A 23,422-nucleotide genomic window follows, 5' to 3' on the forward strand; every position below is an offset into this window, starting at 1 on the left:
TTTTTTTAGATTCTTTTTCCCATACAGTCCATTATAGGGGAGAATCTTCTTATACCTTGCTACAACACCAATCTCACCATCACATAATCTCCTTTGCCAGACCAGACAGCAGCAGAATGGATGAAAGCTTGAAAGCAAAGACCAATCCTTGCTTTCCCAGAGCCTACCACAGTGCTCAGGCCCAGAGCACATTCCCAAATCAGTGAACAAATGAACGCAAGAGCTGGTTTGGGTGACCTCCCCTTACATAACTTGAGTAGACTCTAAATTCCACCTTATAAAAATAGGGGCAGGTAAGAGGCTGAACACTCTCTGTAGTACATTCTGGTAAAATAATTATTTCAAATATTTGGAGGTGGGGGTGGGGGTGGAGAAGATTCACTACCTGAAACTGTTTTCAGAACCAGCTGATAACAGGTGGTGATTTGAACTAAGTGAAGTAGGTTAGGGAAAGGGAACCAGATTCCAGGAAAAGACAATTATTGATAGTAACAATTATTGATACCACAGCCTGGAAGAAGGTCCAGTCTCTGCCCAGTAAACTTAACTTTATCCAGAAAGACACAGATCTCCACCCTCTGGGTTAGTTCCTTCTCCCAGTACACATGTTTTGACTTCCAAATCCAGCAGGGAGACTCCCTTCCCCTCAGAATCAATCTCCAGGCCTTCTTACCCTCTGGGTTCCTTCAATCATCCTTAATAAAGACTTTTCTCAGCCTGCCACCAGGAAGTCCTCCTTAGCTGATCCCTCCAAGAGTCAGGCCAGTGGTCACAAGGTCAAAAGCAAAGGACAGGACCTCATTAACAGGAAACTCCCAGAAGACCAGGAGGCAGTCAGAAGGCTGGAAGACCCAGCTGGCAATTTAAGAAGTACAACTTCAGGATGCACATTTGGTGGATTACAGGGAAGAGGGGGAAAGTAAGCAAAATAAAACAGAACTCTACCCTCTATACACCAGCCACAAACAAAAAGGCAGCTTGCCTTCTCACTGCTCAGCAATTCAAAAGCATCATCACTTCCTTCCCCTAATACTGTATTTTAAAAATTAATCTAATGATGACTGCTTTTCAATATTTTGTAAATGACTTGACTCTTTAGAGACAAAATCAGAGACTCTTTAGAGACAAATGTTAAGACATGAAAAGTGCTTTGGTGGAATATAGTCAAGGATTAGGGAATTTCACCATTTTGCATCTTGTTCTTAAAATGAAAGGTCATTAATAAAAATGGAAAGATACTCCTAGGCCGTTTCTACCCAGGATAACTGTAGCCAAAGAGCATTATACTATCTAAACCGCGCTTCAAATATTATCCCAAGTTGCTGAAAGCGTTGAAAGCTACAAGCAACACAGGTCTTAAATGCCTTACAGTAGCCAGATTGAAATTAAAAGGCTCAAAAATGCCTAGGTGACAGCTGCTCAGTCGTGTCCGACTCTTTGCGACCCCATGGACTATATAGTCCATGGAATTCTCCAGGCCAGAATACGAGAGTGAGTAGCCTTTCCCTTCTCCAGGGGATCTTTCCAACCCAGGGATCGAACCTCAGTCTCCCGCATTGCTGGCGGATTCTTAACCAGGAAATATCCTGAAATAAGGTGATAGAGTACCCTGGGGGGATGAAGGGAAAGCGAGGAAATTAACATAATTAACTGGATAGTGACTGCAGAGGACCCAGGGTTCCAGACATCTTAGGCAGCTTGGGGGAAAGCAGTAAAGCCCACCCGTCTCTTGAGTGGCCGGACGCCTCACCCAGGAGTGTACACAGGGGACTCAACAAGATCTCGGAGGCGAAGAGCCCGGCTGGCGTTGGCGTTTAAGACTCAGGCAGTCAGAGGAGGAAGAGGAGGTGGCGACTGTGGGAAAGGGGAGGGAGGCTTGGGCCAGATACGCTCTCCGGTTGGAGAACGTTCGCCCTGCGAGCCTGCGTTTCTGTAAAGGCCCTGGTACACACGTGGGACTGAGAGGAGGGTCACTTACTTGTCCAATCTGAAATTACATTTTAGCTATCAGGGCTCTGCAGGTTGCCGAGCGGAGCCCCACCGGGCCTGGACTGGGCGGTCCACGGGGGCAGCTGAGGCTCCGCCCCGCCCCGCGCGCGGCCCCGCCCCCTCCGGCCGGGGCCCTTGTAAAGCGTGCCGCGATTGGCCCTTCGAACCGGGCTGGGGATTGGCCCCCGCCTGCTCCTGCGGTCCTACGGCCCGGCGAGTCGTGGGGACCTGTCTCCAACAGGTTCTTGCACCGTCTCGGGGTCTTAAGGCCTGAAGTGGGCTCTGTCCTCTCAGGCCGCGAGTTTCCTGCTCTGCAGGCTCTTCTAGCAGAGTTTATCCACGCAAACTTTCCGTAGCCGTTGGTGGGTATATGTGTCCAGCGTGTATCCTGTAACTTTGCGTTTCAACAATGCGCTGAACACCAGGACTCATGCAGACAGTTGCTAAAATAAAGTGGTGGTAGTTAGTCGCTAAGTCGTGTTCGACTCTTGCGACCCCATGGACTGTGGCCTGCCAGGCTCCTCTGTCCATGGGATTCTCCCAGGCAAGAATACTAGAGTAGGTTGCCATATCCTTCGCCAGGGCATCTTCCTGACCCAGGAATCGAGCCTGGGTCTCCTGCGTTACAGGCAGATTCTTTACCGACTGAGCTAAGAGGGAAGCCCTTCTAATAATATTTCTCAAATGTTTTTAGTTTGTGCCAGATCCTATTCCTGATACTTTATTTAAATTTACTCATCTAATTTTGTGAGCAACCATGAGAAGAAGTGTCACAGTTTGTAAATCTACAGATGGGTCCCAGCCTTTAAGGAAATTAGTCTGGTGGGTCCTGGATACACCTATCTCATTCAGTCTTCACTATCCTTACATTTCCAGTTAGCTAGATCCTAGTTGTCCCTAGTTTACAGATGCAGGGAGTCTGGAAGGTTTTTTAGCTTGTTTTGAGACACCCAGTAAGTAATAGGAGGGAAGATTCCACAAACTTGGCTTAAACCTGAGCCATATCTTTTAAAAAGTCAGGCTCCTAGGCTGATGGGACTGGCATTTGGAAGGTAATTTATCAAGTCTAAATTCTTTATCTTCCTAGAAAAGGAGACGAAGTCACAGTAAAAGGAAGTGATTGTCGAAGGACACACCAGCTGTGAGAGGTAAGCCTAGGTAATCACTGTGCTTTCACTGAATTGGAGTGTGTGCCATGTGTGTGATAGTCACTCTGCTCTCCTCGTAACTACCCCAAATACATGTTCTTCTCTTGGTCTTACAGGTGAGGATACTGGCTCAGTGAGGCTAAGGCCATGTGATCAGTTCCTAGGGCTCCTGGATTGTTGTTGTCAGGAGGACGTTCTTTTCTACCCCTCTAGGTTCTTCTGGCTGGTCTAAGAATTGAATTTACAGATCAGTGGGAGAAAACCAAATGAAAGTTTAATCACATGTGTACATCGGAAAGACCCAGTAAAACTGAGTAACTGAAAAACCATCCTTAACTAAAGATTAAAAAAAAAAAAAGACAAAGATGTTGGGAGTAGTGGTTTGAGTTTTCAGAAGGGAGGAAGGCAGTTTACATGAAGATGGAAAAGAAAATGTTTGGTAAACAAATGTTTTCTGGATACGCAGAGACAATAGGACACAGAACAGAATTAGGAAAAAAAAAAAAACCTTCCCAGGTTTCTCCCAGTCTCCCATACCTAGTTCATACTATGCTTATATATGATTGCTGCTTGGAAGAGGTTCCCTGTCTGCATTCTTTATGCAGCTAAGGGGGGACATCAGAGTTTTTTCCTGAGTCTTGGGCTTTGAATTTTTTCAGCTCTAAATAATTTGCATGCCAAAGAGACATTTTGGGGTGGCAACTCTACCCACCCCCACAGGGTCATTTTCTTTCTTCTGCACCATGACTGTTCACCTTCATTTCCAACAAATAGCCAAAGCCTGAACCATGGACTCTTTGGCAGTGTGGGAAGTACTAGGATCTGGTTCTTGGCACCTGTGTGAATCATAATGTATTAATACAATAGGAATAATATTATTAAGACCTGTTCATCTTACCTTTCCAGAGTATTGTGATGAGTAAATAAGGGAATAAATATAGAAATACTTGGTGAAGTGTTAGAAGCTGAATACATGTAAGATGGCTTCTGAACCTTCCTCAGTTGTACCTCAGGAATAGAATAAATGAATATACTGATTGCCTTAGGAACTATGGCAGGAGATCTCATCTTGGCTAGACTTGAATTAATGTCAGTTTTCTTCCTGGCCTTGGTAGGTGTCTCTGTTACTAGGCATTTGTATTTGATTTGGGGTTTCTTTCCTCTTATCATCATGCTGTCATCAGTGGTAATAGCAACAATAGCGCAGTGGCTGGAGCTCCAGCAGCCATCGTGGACCAGGAGAGGATTTCAAGGATGAAGGCCAAACACCCCAGGGTGCAAGGGCTTGAGTTTCTAACACCGAGCAGCACCAGACCAATACCCACTCCCCACTTCCACTTGCAAGAAAGAAACTGCTTTCTTGTGCAAGACACTGCAATTTTGTGTTTTCTGTCCATGGGGCCAAACATGATCATAACTGATATGTATACTTTATATCACAGAAATCCTGGAGCAACTCTGTGATAGATGCAGAAGCAGACCTGGAGAGTGTAAATGACTTGTTCAGTGTCATCCAGCCAAGTGATAGAGGCATAATTTTGTGGCCCGTTCTCATTTTCTTTTCCAACTATGACCCACTGCCTATTGTGCATGAACAAATCTATTTTTTTTCATCTGCTACAAGTCCCCTACATATGAATGAGTTCTGTTTTGTGAGCACATTCGTTAAGTCCAACAAAGTTAGACTAGGTACCTAACTAACACAGTTGGCTATATAGTACTGTACTGTAGTAGGTTTGTAATACTTTTCATACAGCAAACACATTTTAAAAAAAAACAAAAAATAAAACATTTTTAGTTTTATAGTAAAGTATCTTGAAAAGTACAGTAGTACCATACAACAGCTGGCCTACAGGGACACATTCACATCTTTGAAACTTTTCAACTTGAAGGTTTGTATGTAGGGGACTTACAGTACTTCCACTCCATTCATTTATTCTGGGAGGTGGCAAACTTTTTCTATAAAGCGCCAAATAGTGAATTTTGGGGACTTTGTGAGTCATCTAGTTTCTGTTGCAACTACTCAACTCTGCTTTTGTAGGGCAAAAGCAACCATAGATAAAAGTAAATAAGTGAGTGTGACTATTTCAGAACCACTTTACAAAGGCATACAATGGCCAGTGTGACCCAGTGTGCCTTAGCTTGCCAGCCCCTGATTTATTAGATTGTGATGTCCCATCACAAGAGTGCATCAGAAATATATTACAGGGTGTAGGGGGACTGTGACATTCCAGGCACCTGTACACTGTTGACCAGTATAAAGCTAGTGAGTGACAATGAGATACAAAAGAAAGAAAGATCCCTAAATTGGTAATCATGAGATCTGGACCCTCAGTTCAAATCTGCCCTGAAACCAGACCTATATCCTGAACCAACCCCAGTTGCCTAAGTTTCTTATATATTGGGATCAAATAACACAAATATTATCCGTACTTTCCCATTTTTCATGGCTACAAGGAAGACTGAGATAAGATGATATACATAGCCATAACTTGAAAGCTGCAAGTGTTATCCAATTATGTGTATACTGCTTCACTTTAGGTGGGATTATAGCCTCCATCAGGTCCACTTTAGGTGTGATTATAGCCTCCTTCAGCTCCCTATCCTTACCTCTATCATGGAACTAGAATGTATCAAATGCTTGGTAGTTATTAGTGCATCTGTTTATTTCCACTAAGCATAAAGGATTATCCTGTCACATTGGATTAAAAGACTCAGTTATTGGAACGTCTTGACGTCCACTCTAGGTTATTGGCAGGCAGTGTGGGCATCACGCAAAGTCGTCCAGTAGACAGGTCACAAAGTCACTTCAGTGACGCAGCACATCAGATTTAAGTGAGACAGAAAGAGCTGGGTTGTGAAACTGGAACCAGCTGAACTGGAAGTTTGTGTAATTTCCTTCCTGTTCAGAGCCTATTATGTGCAACACCAGGAGGCAGACAGGAGACCTGGTGCTCTCCCCGGGTGATCCATGGTGACCCTCTGATGCTCCAACTCCACTCTCTGGAAGCTTTTTCTAATTAACCACCCCCTCCCCACTATGGAAAAGACATGTTTTCCCTGAGATTCTTAGAGTTATGGCACAGAAATAGGTATGGTTATTCATTTATTCATGAATTCAGACATTTATGTATTCACACATCTAACAGAGATTGAGAGACTGGTTTTTTAAATTCATATATTTATTTTAATTGGAGGATGGTTACTTTACAGTATTGTTATGGTATTTGCCATATATCAGTATGAATCGGCCATAGGCATACATGTGTCCCCTGTGTCCTGAACCTCCCTTCCACCTCATTCCCAGTCCCATCCTTCCAGCTTGTCAGAGTACCAGCTTTGGGTGCCCTTCATCATACATTAAACTCCCACTGGTCATCTATTTCACATATGCTAATGTATATGTTTCAATGCTATTCTCTCAAATCATCCCACACTCTCCCTCTCCCACTGAGTCGAGAAGTCTGTTCTTTATGGAGATGGTGTTGAGAAGAACAGATATTGTCCATGTCATCATGGAACTGACAGTCACGAAACAGACATTCAATGTATAAGCATACAGATATATATATAGATAGATATAGATATATGGATTTATATATATATTAGGCTATATATATATAGGGATATATATATATAAAACTGAAACTGAATCCATGTAGATAGATCCTATATATATATATATATCCAGATATATCCAGTATATATCCCAATGTATATATATATAGACTAACATTGAATCAAGCTAAGTATTCACTGACAGATGAATGGATGAAGATGTAGTATGTACATACCATGGAATACTACTTAGCCATTAAGAAGAATGAAGTAATGTTTACAGCAACATGGATGGATCTAGGGATTATTGTAACAAATGAAGTAAGTCAGAAAGAGAAAGACAAATACCATACGATATCACATATATGGAATCTAAAACATGATACAAGTGAGTTTATCTATGAAACAGAAACAGACTCACAGACCTAAAGAACAGACTTGTGGTTGCCAAGGGGAAGAGGTGGGGAGGAATGGATTAGGCGTATGAGATTAGCTGATGCAAACTATTATATATAAAATGGATAAATAACATTGTCCAACTGAATATCACAGAGAATATACCGTGATAAGCCATAGTAGAAAAGAATATATACGTGTATATGTATAACTGAATTACTTTCCTGGACAGTAGAAATTAACATTGTAAATCAACTATACTTCAATTAAAGATTATTTTAAAAAGCAGTACATGATTAAAAATGTGAAAAAACCTAAAGGAGATTTTCATTCAAAATTATCTAAATCATGTCAATTATACCTACAAGAGATTTTCTCAGTATTAATAAAAGTTTAAAAAACGTAGAAAGCATCCTCATGGCTTAATTGCCAATGCTTTTTCTTTCTAAGACATATGTAAATTAAGAATTCAGCTGGTGGCCTCTTAACTTTGATGAAATAAGATACTGAAACCTGATGCCTCCCCCAGGACTTTCTTCCGCTTTCTTTATTGTCTAGCTTGTAGATAAGGTGTCATATCTGAGGACATTCTGTGTAGAAACTGTGCTAAAGGCTTTGCAAACATCCTCTCAAGTGTCTCGCAGTAACCCTGCAGGAGACACCATTATCATACACTTCTAACACTGAAGAGACTGAGATATCTTGCCCGAGGTTAAACAGTTTATACCACTTCCTTTCTGAAATTAGTGGAGGATCACAAAATGAACTTTTCCCAGCCCAGATAAACGATAATGCATCAAGCTCCTGTCTCTTTTTTTAAAGATTAATTATTGGAGTATATTTGCTTTACAATGTGGTGTTAGTTTTTACTATACAGCAAAATGAATCAGTCATACATATACATATACCTACGCCCACTTTTTTTTTTAATTTTCTTCCACAGAGCATTGAGTAGAGCTCTCTGTGCTATATAGTAGGTTCTCCATCTGTTTTATACATAGTAGCATATATATGTAGCAATCCCAATCTCCCAATTCATCCCACCCCACCCCTTTCCCCCTTGGTATCTATATGCTTGATCTCTTATGTCTGGATCTCTATTTCTGCTTTGCAAATAAGATCATCTATACACTTTTTCTAGATTTCAAACATATACTCCTTTGTCATGGGACAGCACTGCAAGAGGTCAAGAGGTTTAGAACAGCTGTCACATACACCCTGAGGAAGGCAGGCAGCACATGCAGTGGAACAAAAATAAGCTTTGAAATCAAACAGAACCAGGTTATAACCTCAACTGTAACATATAGATTGTGTGATTTTGCACAGACTTGGTTGTCAGAGCCTCAGTTTCCTCTTCTGTAAATGGAACTGTTGATACCTACATTCAAGAGTTGTGTGAGCGTTAAGTAAGTTCACTCAATTATTCACTCATTCAACAAATACCTGCAGAGTACTTACCTCATGCTAGGCACTGTATGTAATATAAAATGAATACTATACAAAAGTCCCTAACAGCTGGATGGCTACAAAGCAAACACTCTGGGGAAATTTTATCATTTTGTTTTTATTTTTCTGGACCAATTTCCCTCTTCTACTAGCACTTTATTTTTATATTTAGTCTCACTCCCAATCTAGGGACATCCCACGTGGCGCTAGTAGTAAAGAACCCACCTGCCAGTGCAAGAGAAACTAAGAGACACAGGTTCGATCCCTGGGTTGGGAAGATCCCCTGGAGAAGGGCCCAGCAACCCACTGTAGTATTCTTGCCTGAAGAATCCCATGGACAGAGGAGTCAATAGGGTCGTGAAGAGTTGGACACGACTGAAGCAACTTAGCACACTATAGTACATTCTGTAATCAGGTGCCCTGCCCTTCCCTGGCCTGTGGGTGAGCATGTGAACCAAGGTAGGTCATGGCCACACTCTCTCTGGAATTTGAATCTTCAGCGGAATGATACAGAGACTAAAAATGGTAGGAGCTCATGCATTCCACCCTTGCCAAAACTCTTCTGCCTGGGAGCAAAGATGTCTTGGTTCCAACTCACTTCCAAGCCTAATTCTCCAGTCTTACTATCATTTTTGTTTGTTTTTAGGTCACATTATCATTCCAAAAATTCCCTTTTGCATAAGCAATGAAGAATCAGTGTTTGTCATAGGCAAACATATCAGATGCCCACTAAAGATGAAAAGTTAACTCTCCTTTCCCAAGAATTGCTGAGTTAAAAGAACAGAAGAGTTAATAGTATAACTAATGGCACATAGAGGTTAGAAGTGCTCACTTTGGCACCATAGATCATAAATTCAGAATAGTTCATGTCTGATATTTTGAGTAAGAATGCCATTGACTTACATTGGTTGGGTGGTAGCCCTTACAATGGGGTGTGCGTGGTACACACATTGTCCCATCCAAAGATTGAAGAAATCTGTGGAGTAAATGTCCTTATCACACCTTGTCTTAGGTGAGGATGTTAAAGCTCAGAGGGGTTAAATAACTTGCTTACAGTGATAATAATTTGTGGAGTCTAGTGCAAAATAGAAATACAGGGCCCCATGCTGAGAAATTATTAAAGAATTTCAAGATGGTGACAGCAGAGCATTAAACCAACTTCAGATTCCTTCTGAGCTTGAGCCCCCCTCCCTTCCTCTACCCCCTTCCTTTACAAGGATATGACTTCACATAGCCATAAAGTTGGTCCAACTTACTTAAGTTAGTAAGTGACAGAGCTGACTTATACCTGGACCTCTTTGATTTGAAAGTCCATGGTCTCAATTCATGTTGTCAAATCACTCATGTTGCCTACGTATTGCCCTCATCCCCTACTCCATAGGGAAGCTGGGCGACTCAGATAAGGTTGATAATGATGAGAGCTTCAGAGACTCACAGGGAAAAGTAACCCAGGATAGTAGTGATAGGCTTAGTTCTCCCCTGCCTTCTTCCTGGTGTTCAGTCTAGCCCTACCCTTTGAGAGGGTCCTAGACCACTCAGAGTGACTTAGAGGAGGCTAAGCAGGATGGTGATGGGGCTGCATGCACCCATCTCATGCACCCATGCACTTCTCACTCTGAAGATGAGAAGAGTCACAGTGGTCATCAAATCTCTTTCCTGCTGAGACATAAGCTCTATAAGAGCCCAATCTGTCCTGCTCACCAAAATACTCCATGTGTGTGGCACAGTGTATATGATATGATTAATGCTCAATAAATAGTATATGGAGCATTAATTAAACAGTTCACTGAATGTCTGTTAAGTGGAAGAGGAATTAGATGTGTTTTTTTGTCCCCAAGGAGAAGGTCAGTCCCAGTGGGATAGACAGATTTTGACTCTTCGGTATAAAAAGCTCTATGGCCCCGGGATGGGAAAGACTAATAGGAGGTCCCCTTCCAAAAAGGGGCTCCAGTGTGGAGATGATGACAAGGATATTCCCCAAATACATTCCTTAGAATATCAGACATGGCAAAGAAGACTCTGGTCCTAAGTAGCCATCTGAATGATAGTAGCCATCTGGGCCTCTGTTGGGAAGCTTTTCAGAGGGAGGCTCTGTAAGAAACAGTGCTGTCCCTTAGACAGCCTTCTAAGCTTCAACGTTTGTGTGTGCGTGCTCAGTTGCTCAGTCGTGTCTGGCTCTCTGCAACCGCGTGGACTGTAGCCCACTCGCCTCCTCTGTCCATGGAATTTTCCAGGCAAGAGTACTGGAGTGGGTTGCTATTTCCTACTCCAGGGAGTCTTCCTGACCCAGGGATGTTTAGAATCTATGAATCTGCATGTTTTATCCAAGCTGTAAATGTTAGTAAGGCCAACTTCAGTATTCCAAAGTAAGGCAAATTAACTGAAACTAAGTTCACTAAAGTTGTGGGGGTTTTGAGGGTTCTCTGCTTCTTAGCTTTGGGCTTAAAGTAAATATAATATTCAACCCCAGTGGGCAATCCGGATGTCAGATTCACCATGCTTACAGACAGCTGAGGAGGGAGAACTCTGAATAAATCTGTCTAACTCGTAATGATGAATTACATTACTTCATAGTGATCTTAACCTTCGGAGGCAAAAGTCCAGACAGGTTGAGGAATGGAAAATGAGGACATAAGGGGCGAACAATTCCATTAGCTCTAATCAAAGGAAGAGGCCAAAAGGGGATTAAAATCTATAGCTTGCACAAAAAGAGCAGAGACTAAACCATTCCAACTTTGAAAAGATTAAATATTTGCCACTGGCTCCTGTTTCTTCCACCCAAAGAGTTTATTAATTTACAGTTAACAGTCTGCCTACTTCAGCTAACAACAGTTTTGAAAATGAATAATAGACCTACTTATTTAAAACCAAGGAAAAGAAAATCTACGGTGTAGTTGCCATTTCCTCTGACCTATATTTTTACCTTTATTTAGACCAGGGATTTTAAGCCGGGGCGGGGGGGGGGGGCGGTCCAAGTACTCTATTTTTTAGATAGAATTCAGGAGGTCACCACAATTTTATTAGAATTTTAAAATAATACATACATACATTACTTTTTTTTTTCCTAGTGAAATGACTCATAGCTATTTAAGATTTTAAGAGGGTATCTGCCTACATCTCTGGAAAAAAATATTAGGAATTTTTTTTTTTTTTTTTTGCCACACTGTGGCGTGTGGGATTCTAGTTCCCCCAGCAGAGATCAAACCTACACCTCCTGCACTGGGATCTCAGAGTCTTAACCACTGGACCTCCAGGGAAGTCCCCAAGAAATCTTAGATCAACTTCCTCATTTCAAGCTTTCTTCTCTTCTTGATTCAGATATTCATTGTATGTTGAGCCCGGTGCTGAACACTATTCTCAATATTTGTACTGAATGCTTCCTCATTTAACCCTTCTGGGAGGTAGGTAACATTGCCTGCCTCTTACTTTTTTTTTCATTCTTGAAGCAAACAGAGAGTTTAATAGTAATTGCTACCATTTATTGAATACTTCTGATATACTCATTGTTTTTCAGTTTAGTTCAGTTGCTCAGTCATGTCCGACTCTTTGCAACCCCATAGACTGCAGCACGCCAGGCTTCCCTGTCCATCACCAACTGCCGGAGCTTACTCAAACTCATGGCCATTGAGTCAGTGATGCCATCCAACCATCTCATCCTCTGTTGTCCCCTTCTTCTCCCTCCTTCAATCTTTCCCAGCATCAGGGTCTTTTCCAATGAGTCAGTTCTTCACATCAGGTGGCCAAAGTTTTGGAGTTTCAGCTTCAGCATCAGTCCTTCCAATGAATATTCAGAACTGATTTCCTTTAGGATGGACTGGTTGGATCTCCTTGCAGTCCAAGGGACTCTCAAGAGTCTTCTCCAACACCACAGTTCAAAAGCATCCATTCCTTGGTGCTCTTTATAGTCCAACTCTCGCATCCGTACATGACTACTGGAAAAGCCATAGCTTTGACTAGACAGACCTTTGTTGGCAAAGCAATGTCTCTGCTTTTTATTATGCTGTCTACGTTGGTCATAGCTTTTCCACCATGGCTTTTACATATCATATAATCTTACAACAATCCAGTGAGATAAAATGTTATTTTCTGCCTGTGTCATTAGTGACGAGCTAAATAATCAAAAAAGTTGAGTAACTTATTCAAGGATATTTAACTAGATAGATGAAACATGAGCCCAAATCTAATTCCAAATCCTGTTCTCCAGTCACTGCAACATACTGTTATTTCCTGAGAGTCTGTAGTACTTGCTCATGTGCGCTTCTGTCACTTACCAGAAGCTGCTACAGTGTCCACTGTCTGACCTGTTTTGTAGTCTCAGTTCAATTATACTGACTTTCTTTCCATCAGTGGACCCTTTCAGAAGATGGGAGATATTTCACCAAGTAGGTGTAATAAAAAATATCTTACAGCTTTCCCCCTCTGGAAATTGTTTCCAGGCCATCCAAAGTTCTATCCACAAGTGCTTTTTTATGTGTTTGCTGTGAAACTCTCACAAGAGAGTAATCTCCCTTATTGGGTCTCACAGGAGCTCTGTTTCCAGGCAGAGGAGGGTCTTCTGGATGTAGAACCAGAAAGACAGCAACTAGGGACTGATTGAGTCCACAGAGAAGATACTCCCTTTTCCATATGTCTGATCCTTCAAGGCTCCCACTAAATCTCTTCTCCAAGAAACCTCCCTGACAGGACATTTGGTCCCATTAGCACTCGCATGTCAGCACCACACTACAGTTGAAGAATTGCCTGTGAGCAGAGGAGGTATGAAATGTTTGTTGTAACAATTTCTCTCTCACTCCTACACATCTTTATTTTCTTGTCTGTAATGCACCAGACACTTCTGAGGTGAACAAGATATAACCCTTCCTCAGAGTGGTGGGGGAACCACATGTGAAGAAATAATTTCAATATCTGTGTTAGGGGCTAAAATAGTGGTATTTTTCAAGTAATGTAGGAGCCCAGAAGAGATAGCAACAGCCTCCCTGGGGCTGCTCAGGAAGGCTTCGTGGGGGAAGTGACATTTAAGTGTGGTTCAGAAAAAAAGAGCAGGAATTTTCCGAGAAAGAAAAAAAAAAGGGGGGTGCTGAAGGCATTCAAGAAGGGTACGGTGTAGAGGTGTAAACAGTCACAACATGCTGGGGAATAGCAAGACTTTCGGTTTGACTGGAAGGGAGGTGTATTGAGGGATGGGTTTGAGTTTGGTGCAAGACTATGAAAGGCCTTATGTGTCGGCTCCGAGGTCTCAGCTTTATCTTGTCAGCACTAGCATTTTCTTTTCAGTTATTTGAATATCTTACTGCATGTCCCCCTTATTGTATTACACATATGGGTGAGAAATAGAAGTTAGAAAAGACATAATGGAGAAGAGAAACAGACAACAGTATAATTAAAACAGTTACCAAAGATAGAAGTAACTTAAGCATAGCAATATCATAATTTTTAGCTTTAATTAAAGATGTGTGGACAAAGGCCCCTCCCTATATGCAATGTGAAGAAAACAAATACATTAAAGAAAATGCTTTGCTCTTAAAAAAAATTTCTGGAAGAAGAAGGTTAGCGAGGAGACAAGGAAACAGGAAGGTATATTTATTGAGTGCTTGTCCTGTGTTGTTTTACACAAAACTGAATTCATTCTAATCCTTAGTTCATGGTATACTTTCATCATGTTAGCAGTGAGGAAATGTCCATCATCATTATCAATAGTAAAATAAAATATTCTTTAACTTGCCACCAAGTTCAACAAATAGAACTAGAACATCGGTGTTTGCCCATGTATTCCTCTTCGTTCCTTTTCCCTACCCCCAGCCAAATTAACCCTTCCCAAACGCTATTGACTCTCGCAGTGTTTATTCCTTACTTTTAATATATAGTATGCACACACACACACACACTTGCATTTATTATATTACAGAGATTCACCACTCTGGCACATATGGCTATAGTTTATTCCTTTTGCTGCTTTTTTTCCTTTACTGTCTTCTATTGTGTGACTGTATCACTATAGATTTAGACATTGTGCTGTCAGTGGGTATTGGGGGTTTTCCTTGACTACCTACTCCTGTGAAGAACTCTGATTTTTTTTTTTCCTTCTCCAGTTTCAAATCTCCCACCAACTCTTTGAGCTGGGTATGATTATCTTCACTTTAGGTATGAGGCCACTGACACTCAGAGAGCATTAGAAACTTTTCTGTTGTCACATGGCCACAGAGTGGCAGAGCCAGGGTTTAATTCAGTTCTCTGTGACTCCAAAGCCTGCAGTGGCACTTCCTCCCTTCCTTGGAGGACCAGTTCTCCTCTCGATCCAATGTGTTTCAGGCTCAGGAGACTCCCCCAGCTCACTTTTGCTCTGAGTCCCTGTGAGTCACTGCTGGGGTGAAGAGGGGATTTCCTGAGCTGCCCCTGTCAATATATATCAAAACATCCTGTTCAGTCAGATAATTCCACTGGTAGTAGTCAGCTGCACTAGGAGCTTCTGGTCCAGCCACTTGGGTGGGGCTGCACTGGCCCAGCAACCTGCTAGAGTGAATCTCCTTCTTTCCCCCATTTGTGTCCTCAACTAGGTAATAATGATAATAACAATCTTTTTCTTGTAAAGAGATCCAGCACTCTCTCTGAATTAGGAAAATGATTTCTATTAGCCCCATTTTCCTGATCAGGAAATCAGGTAGTAAATGGTAGACTGAAAAAAGGACACCTCGTCCAGGGTCTGTTCTGATTTTCTGTACAAATATCTTCTACTTAAATATATCACACTATGCTGAAGACTTTCCGAAAACCCAATATTCAGGCCATTCTCCCAACATCATCCTTACTACTAAGAGGGCCATTATTTCCAAAGGAAAAGTAGTCAGCTTTCATTCTCTTTTAGCAAAACCACAGATTTGCTAAATGATAGTCACAATACATATGATGTGGTCTGAAGGTGCTAGAACATCGTCCCCCTTAATATCTCTTTTCACTGTCTGTCACAGGGACAGAAGTTCCACTTTTCCTCCACTTGTGCCTCCGCTTGTGTTGTTTTTGACCCTCAGAAAGTTTTTTAGGAAAAGGCAAGATCTAGTATAGATCCTAGTTGTTTGTTTTTTTTTAAAGAAAAGAACTACCAAAAACTTCGATTGAACTGTAACTGTGTATTCTTTAGGTGGTATCGTGTTGGAGCGAGTCTAACGGGCCTGTGTCTGTGTGTGCTCCATCACTCGGCCTTGTCCAACTCTTTGCAACCTCATGAACTGTAGCCCGCCACATTCCTCTACCCATGGAATTTTCCAGGCAGGAATACTGGAGTGGGTTGCCATTTCCTACTCCATGAGATCTTCACAACCCAGGGATCAAACCCATGTCTCCCGCATCACCTGTACTGGCAGGCCTACTGTAGGGTTATTAATTTTCTAAGGTTTGGCACATTATTTACTATTGTTTAAGGCCCAGAGTCTGTGGAGAAACATAATATAGATTTGTTTCCCAGTACAGATGCAAATGACTTTTGTTGGGAAGAAAAATAGCCCCAAAGATTATGCTTTCATTGCCCTGTAGGACGTTAACCGGTTTTGTCCAATTTTGTGTTTAACTGACTAGTCTTATCCCAATGTACTCTCTTCAGGGCATAAAACGTGTCTCATATGTTTTTTCAAATGACTCTTGGTAATCTGCTGGCTCCTTGATTAATGAGTTAGATTACTCTTGTGCTCACTTCGTAATTGTTGATATTCTTTTTTAAAGAAATTTGAGATTTACAAATACTTGGTTTACAATGTTGTATTAATTTCAAGTGTATAGCAAAGTGAATCAGTTATACATATATACATATATTCACTCTTCTTAAGATTCTTTTCCCATATAGGCCATTACAGAATATTGAGTAGAGTTTCCTGTGATACATAGCAGATCCTTGTAAGTTATATATTTTGTATATAATACTGTGTATATGTCAATCCCAATCTCTCAATTTATCCTCCCACTTACCCCTGGCTACCATAGTTTATTTTCTACATCTATAACTCTGTTTCTGTTTTGTAATGTCATTTGTATCCCTTTTTTAGATTCCACATATATAATTGTTGATATTCTTAAAAAATTATTCTTTGACAGTCCACATTTAATGGCAAAAATGATTGTTTTCTAGTCATTATTACCACATAACAAATTATCCTAAAATTAGTGACATAAAACAGCAACCGTATAATTTAGTCACAGTATAGTTGGTTGGACCTTTGGGAGGGGCTTACTGAGACGCTTTGGTTTGGAATCTCTCATATGGTTAGAGTCAGGGGTCTTCTGAGGCTGTAGGCCACAGTCTTGGTTGGTCTGGGTGTCCAGGGTGGCTCATTCTCAGGCTGCAGTTGCTGCTGGGTGCTGGCCAGGAGCTCAGCTGGAGCTGTCCACAGGAGCTCCTGTCCATAGCCTCTGTAGCATGGCTGGCTTGAATCCAGACTTCTTAGAGGGTGGCTGGCTTCCCTGGGGCAAGCATTCTGAGAAGACCAGGTAGAACCACATGGCCTTTACTGACCTACTCTGGGAAGTTGATAGCATCATTTCTGTGGTACTTCATGAGTCAAGGGAAGGGGACATAGACCCCACCTCTTTTTAGGCAGAGTGTCAAGGAATTTTTGGACTATGTCTTAAAAAGTCACGTGCGAAACCTCTTTGAACCTCATAGTGAGAAGGAAGCTTACATTTGTGCTATTACAGTAGCAAAAAAATGGTTGTGGACAAAGAGAACAAGAGGTCAGAGAAATAGTGGTAGGAAATCCAGAAAGCAGGTTTTGTGCTACTTGAATTAAAAAAGTGATTGGAAACTTTATTCATTTAGGACCATAATAGAGGAGGGGAAAAGCACATGAGTACAAACTGAGTTGCTTCTGTCATGTCTGACTCTGAGACTTCATGGACTGTAGCCCATTAGGCTCCTCTGTCCATGGGATTCTCCAGGCAAGAATACTGGAGTGGGTTGCCACTTCCTCTTCCAGGGTATCTTTCCAACCCAGGGATCGAACCCTCATCTCGTTATGTCTCCTGCATTGGCAGGCATGTTCTTTACCACTGGCACTACCTGGGAAGCCCCTAGAGGCACATATTAGCGAGAATTCAAATTAAAAATTGAGACGATGTGGTAGCTGACTGGCTGAGATCTGCGCTATAAGCTTTATAGTAAAGAATCTTACTCTTTTTTTTTTCTTTTTTGATGCTTCTAAGCCTCACCCTCTTCTTCTCCCTGAATGCCATATCTGGCCACGCTGATAAGAAAGTCCAGTACTCCCTCCTTTAGCACCAGTGGGAAGTTTAAATCATGCATGGGAACCTCATCCCATCCTCACCCCACAGCCACCATAAAATCCCAACCAAGTTTCCTGCCCCTGCCCTCTCTCAAGCCATTTTTGGATGTGCTTGGCAGCCACTCTGGTCTCCCCAGAAAGTCTCATTATATGAGTAATAAATTATATGTCCCCTTTTATATTTAATAACATTTTTACTGTGTGAACAATGTCATCACACTAAGAACCACCATTTAAGTAGGGGTCCATCCTTTGTCCTCAGACAACCATGACAAGGTTCCAGTTACAGAAAATATAGCTCCTGAATTTAAAAGTTAATAAAGCTGAGCATTTATTGCCTTCTATATGCTGGGTGCTAAGAGGGAGGCACTATTATTATCCCTGTTTGACAAGTGCAGAAATGGGCCAGAAGAGAGAGCAGGTGGTGGGGAGAAATTGACTCAGATAACCTTACTGACTTGAAGTTTGATGGAGAAGCTGATGGCATCACTGACTAAGGGTAGGAGACTTGGAGAGGGTCCATTTCTATGGGAAGAAAAGCTCAGTTTTAGACACGTTTAACTTCTGATGAAAGGGGCTGTATAACTGATGATGTCCTTTGGCAGTCAGAGATAAGGAATTTATTGGGCACCATGTAAGTGCCAGACTCTAGGTAGGTACCCAACAGAGCTCTGGGGAGAAAACGAAAATTGTCGAGTCACCAACATAGTGGCTGCTGAAGCTGGAATTTAGATGTCAAGAGAAAGAGCAAAGCAGAGCAGAGGATTATGAACTCATGTTTAGAGCATAGGAGAAACAGAAGGAGCCCGCAAACCGGATCGAGAAAGGACAGTGGTGTAAATGTAGTGGAATATCTGAGTGGGGTCCAAAACACTCTTTCAAGTAAGCTGCCATTTTAAAATTGCCTCTCTGCCTAGGGAAAAAGCCTGGACACCAGGAGAGTCATCTTTCTTTGATCTGGAAGGTGTCTCTTGACATGATGGCCCTTTCTAGTTGCACATACGTAAGGCAAGTGGGCACGCAGTGCCTAAGGGAATTCTGTAATAAAGTCTTTTATTTGTGGCTTTGGGAGGCTGCTCTCCCTTCATATTTGAAGAAAATCTCTTGGATGGCTATAGAAATATTTGCATAGAGACTCAAGGCATTGAGACCAGAACTTTCCTTTGGGTATTCAGCTGTAGTATGGACTAGAGACAGCCCAGCTGAAGTCTCCTGGCAAAAAGGACAGTGAGGGTTCCTTTAAAAAAGAAAAAAGTGAGCTGCTTGAGCTCATGCAGCTCAAAACCAGAAAAATAAACGACCCAATCAAAAAGTGAGCCAAAGAACTAAACGGACATTTCTCCAAAGAAGACATACAGATGGCTAACAAACACATGGAAAGATGCTCAAGATCACTTATTATCAAAGAAATGCAGATCAAAACCACAGTGAAGTACCATCTCATGCTCAGAATGGCTGTCATCAAAAAGTCTACAAACAGTAAATGCTGGAGAGGGTGTGGAGAAAAGGGAACCCTCTTACACTGTTGCTGGGAATATAAACTAGTACAGCCACTATGGAGAACAGTGTGGAGATTCCTTAAAAAACTGGAAATAGAATTGCCATATGAGGAAACCAGAATTGAAAGAGACACATGTACCCTAATGTTCATTGCAGCACTGTTTACGATAGCTAGGGCGTGGAAGCGACATAAATGTCCACCAGCAGACGAATGGATAAGGAAGTTCTGACACATATGCTCAATGGAATATTACTCGGCTACAAAAATAATGCATTTTAGTCAGTTCTAAGGAGGTGGATGAAACTGGAGCCTATTATACAGAGTGAAGTCAGTCAGAAAGAGAAACCCCAATACAGTATATTAATGCATATGTGTGGAATTCAGGAAAATGGTAATGATAACCTTATATGCAAGTCAGCAAAAGAGACACAGAGGTAAAGGACAGACTTTTGGACTCTGTGGGAGAAGGCGAGGGTGGGATAATTTGAGAGAATAGCATTGAAACATGTATATTACCATATGTGAAACAGATGACCAGTGCAAGTTTGATGCATAAAGCAGGGCACTCAAAGCCAGTCCTCTGGGAAAACCCAGAGGGATGGTATGGGGAGGGAGGTGGGAGGGGGGTTCAGGATGAGGAGGACACATGTACACCCATGGCTGATTCATGTCGAGGTATGGCAAAAACCACCACAATATTGTAATTAGCCTCCAATTAAAGTAAATAAATAAAAATTTTTAAATCCCATGAGGAAATTTCTTGACTGATTATTGTTACTGTTGTTTAGTTGCTAAGCCTTGTCCAACCCTTTTGCGACCCCATGTAGTGTAGCCTGTCAGGCTCCTCTGCCATGGGATTTCTCAGGCAAGAATATTGGAGTGAGTGGCCATTTCCTTCTCCAGGGGATCTTCCCGATGCACAGATCGAACCTACATCTCATTGACAAGCAGATATCTTTTTTTTACCACTGTGCGTACAAAGGGAAGATCATTTCAATCAACTGTGTGGCCTCTGATTCTGCTGGTGGAAATGCTTTGAGGATAGTTGGAAGCACAGATGTGGAGCAACCATGGCCAAGAATAGCACTGAGAAAATAGTGTTGTCCTTCCTTAAAAAAAAAAAAAAAACACCTCTGAAGCTTTGAAAGGGTCTGAAAAAGTAAGAATGGCACTAGACAGGAGGTGAGCACGAAGGTGACTAGGCAGGACCAGACTGTGATGATGACCCCATGCAATAGTGTCAGAAGCTAGAAAGCAGAGACACTCAAACACGGATTAAAGCTTCCTTTTCCTCCTTTGAGAGTTATTAGAAATAGCCTGAGTTTTTGGATGAGGAAAGCAATTCAAAGAGAAGAAGCAAAATGAAAGAGGGAAGCCAGAGTCATGCTCATCAAAATGTTTAACCATTAAAATATGACTTAATTGCAACCCAGGTTATTAAGCAACTCATGCAGTTATGAGGACAAAAAAGTCATATTTATAATGACCTACTGCCATGCTTTGAATACTGATTATGCACACTGTTTTGCACTGTTCCTGATGTATGGTAACTGTGATCAGTAACATTATTATTAATACTAGTATATTGTTGGTCAGAGTAGTTATGAATGTACAGTCCTGGTAGAATATTAAGTAATGATGCCACGGTCATCAGCACGGTCATTAGAATCTCCTTCCTTAAGTGAACTCTGACCAGGGCATGAAGAGCTATTGTTTGTGATACAGAAGGAAACGCTGCTGCAAAAGCCATCGTCACAGCAAGTGGTGACCATCCTTACGGCTGAGACCTTGATGAAAAAGGAGAGGCACGCTCCTCACCCTCTAGGGATAGTTATTAACCAGATTCCCAAGTAGCAGCGGGAGATGGCTTTGTCTAACTTAATTTTTTACCCTCCACACAAGCCCAATTCTAGGGGATTCTGCCAAGGGAAAAACTAATTCCGTGTAGATAGGGGCAATCTGATAAATCTCTAGGTTTTGAAGGGGAGCCTTCATCCTTGTAGAGGCGTCTCCTCCCCCCTCCTCCTTTTTCTCATCTGCCTTCTCTGTCTCACCATCTTCCTCCTCCTTGACTTCTCTGCATCCGAAACACAAACCCCATATTTCTTCATGTTCCCATCTATATGACCTTGGGAACATTTCTCCATCCCACAGATGTTCCACCTACAGTGGCTCTGTGGTTAAGGAGTTTTGGGAAACTCAGGATCCCAAATAACTATCCTTCCTAGAAATTCACAGTGCAACTCACCATGTGGAAAATGCTGAGAAATCCTGTGGTGAAGTCACCCTTTAACTCTGGTTAGCCAGGGCTTCCTCATCTTCTTTGCTCACAAATGCAATCATATTTTTTTGCAATACTTATTAATAACCCTGGAGAAGGAAATGGCAACCCACTCCAGTATTCTTGCCTGGGAAATCCCATGGGCTAAGGAGTCTGGCGGCTTACAGTCCATGGGGTCGCAAGAGTCGGACGTGACTTAGCGACTAAGCTATTACCACGTTATTATCCCTCATTATTAGACTCCAAGGGATTTGGATCAGGGCATTCCAGGAAGAGGGGGGAAGTGAAAGGGGACAGCAGTGTGAAACCATTTTGTTTGATGGTGTGTGGTAGGAGGAGGGCTGGGGGAAAATATTAATGAGTTGTATATGCCTCGTGTTTATAGAAAAGAAGAGAGTGCAAAGGAGGACCTAATCCTCAGGAATCAGTTTCATGAAGGCATCTACAAAGGCTACTCTGAAAGCAAGTAGGGAGGAAATGTGGAAGGAAATTACATTGTCCCAGCTCCCTACTGTTTCATCTGTGTCTTTATCATGAAGGTGAATTGAAAGACTGTGACTGATGTACGTGGCAGTGAAATTAGAGAGGAGAACTAAGTTGTAAGCTAGATATTGGAATTTTATTCTCATTGGTGCTTTTCAGCTTTTGTTTCATCATGGTGCACATAGAAAATTAGAGTATATTTTATTTACTATGGCTGCTGCTGCTGCTAAGTCACTCCAGTCATGTCTGACTCTGTGCAACCCCATAGATGTCAGCCCACCAGGCTCCCCGGCCCCTGGGATTCTCCAGGCAAGAACACAGGAGTGGGTGGCCATTTCCTTCTCCAGTGTATGAAAGTGAAGTCACTCCGTCGTGTCCGACTCTTCATGACCCCATGGACCGCAGCCTACCAGGTTCCTCCATCAGTGGGATTTTCCAGGCAAGAGTACTGGAGTGGGATTTCCTATGGCACAATGGAGTAAATGGAAGAGGATGCCTACTCCTGGGATGGAGGGACTCTGTAAGTCATTTGTGACACAGCAATGTGCCCTGATGCTGTTGGAAAGTTCTGTTCTAGGTAATGGGAAGTAATATAAGAGTTTTAGGTAGGTAAATGACCTGGTTAGGTTTGCATAAAGAGATAACCTCAGTGGGCTTTAACCAAGATCCAGAAAGAGATCAGAAGCAGCTGTCGTTCTAGTTGCACAAATCTGACTTGCTTCCCCCATGACAGGATCTTCGCATACATTTCCTTCCATCTAGAAATGTTCCCTCTATCATCCCAGGTCTTCACTTGTTTTTGTCTACTCATCCTTCTGAGCACAACTGAAACATCACTTTTCAAAGGAAGCTGTCCCTCCTTCCTCAAAGTCAGGTCTTCTTTATCACATCTTCATATATATTTTCCTCCATGCCACTAAATTTAATTTACAGCTGTGTCTTTGTGTTATTACACAGCCAACTCCTAACTAGACTATGTATTTGGAACATTGCTTCCCCACCTGGTAAGGCCTCCCATCTCCATATGCTCAAATCATAGCCATCCTTCCAGGTCTATTTGGAATTCTCTTTCCCACCAGTCTCCCGACCTGGAAATATTGCTACCCTTCTTCTCTCAGTTCAGTTCAGTTCAGTTGCTGAGTCGTGTCCAACTCTTTGCAACGCCATGAACTGGAGCATGCCAAGCTTCCCTGTCCATCACCAACTCCCAGAGCTTACTCAAGCTCATGTCCATCAAGCTGGTGATGCCATGCAACCATCTCATCCTCTGTTGTTCCCTACTCCTCCTGCCTTCAATCTTTTCTAGCATCAGGGTCTTTTCCAATGAGTCAGTTCTTCGCATCAGGTGGCCAAA

The 23,422-nt window shown here is 42.1% G+C and overlaps 1 protein-coding gene and 1 long non-coding RNA gene across 3 annotated transcripts in view; one reads left to right on the plus strand and one right to left on the minus strand.

Annotated features, from left to right (window-relative positions):
• The window catches only part of FGGY (FGGY carbohydrate kinase domain containing), a 502,857-nt gene extending 500,802 nt beyond the window's left edge, over positions 1-2,055 (minus strand). The window contains exon 1 of one of the 2 annotated variants that reach the window (XM_068963998.1): positions 1,979-2,055. The gene's annotated coding sequence lies outside the window, so the exon portion shown is untranslated. Of the gene's footprint in view, positions 1-1,750; positions 1,874-1,978 lie in introns of those variants that run through there. The other variant, XM_068963999.1, reaches the window with a different exon arrangement.
• A 166-nt stretch (positions 2,056-2,221) lies between these two features.
• Positions 2,222-23,422, plus strand: part of LOC138072420 (uncharacterized) — a 37,331-nt gene continuing 16,130 nt past the window's right edge. Inside the window, exons 1-2 of the long non-coding RNA XR_011144315.1 lie at positions 2,222-2,351; positions 3,077-3,137. This is a non-coding gene — a long non-coding RNA (uncharacterized lncRNA). The remainder of the gene's footprint in view (positions 2,352-3,076; positions 3,138-23,422) is intronic.

This window comes from Capricornis sumatraensis, chromosome 2, assembly GCF_032405125.1.
Source record: "Capricornis sumatraensis isolate serow.1 chromosome 2, serow.2, whole genome shotgun sequence".
In the NCBI taxonomy this organism is placed as follows: Eukaryota; Metazoa; Chordata; class Mammalia; order Artiodactyla; family Bovidae; genus Capricornis; species Capricornis sumatraensis.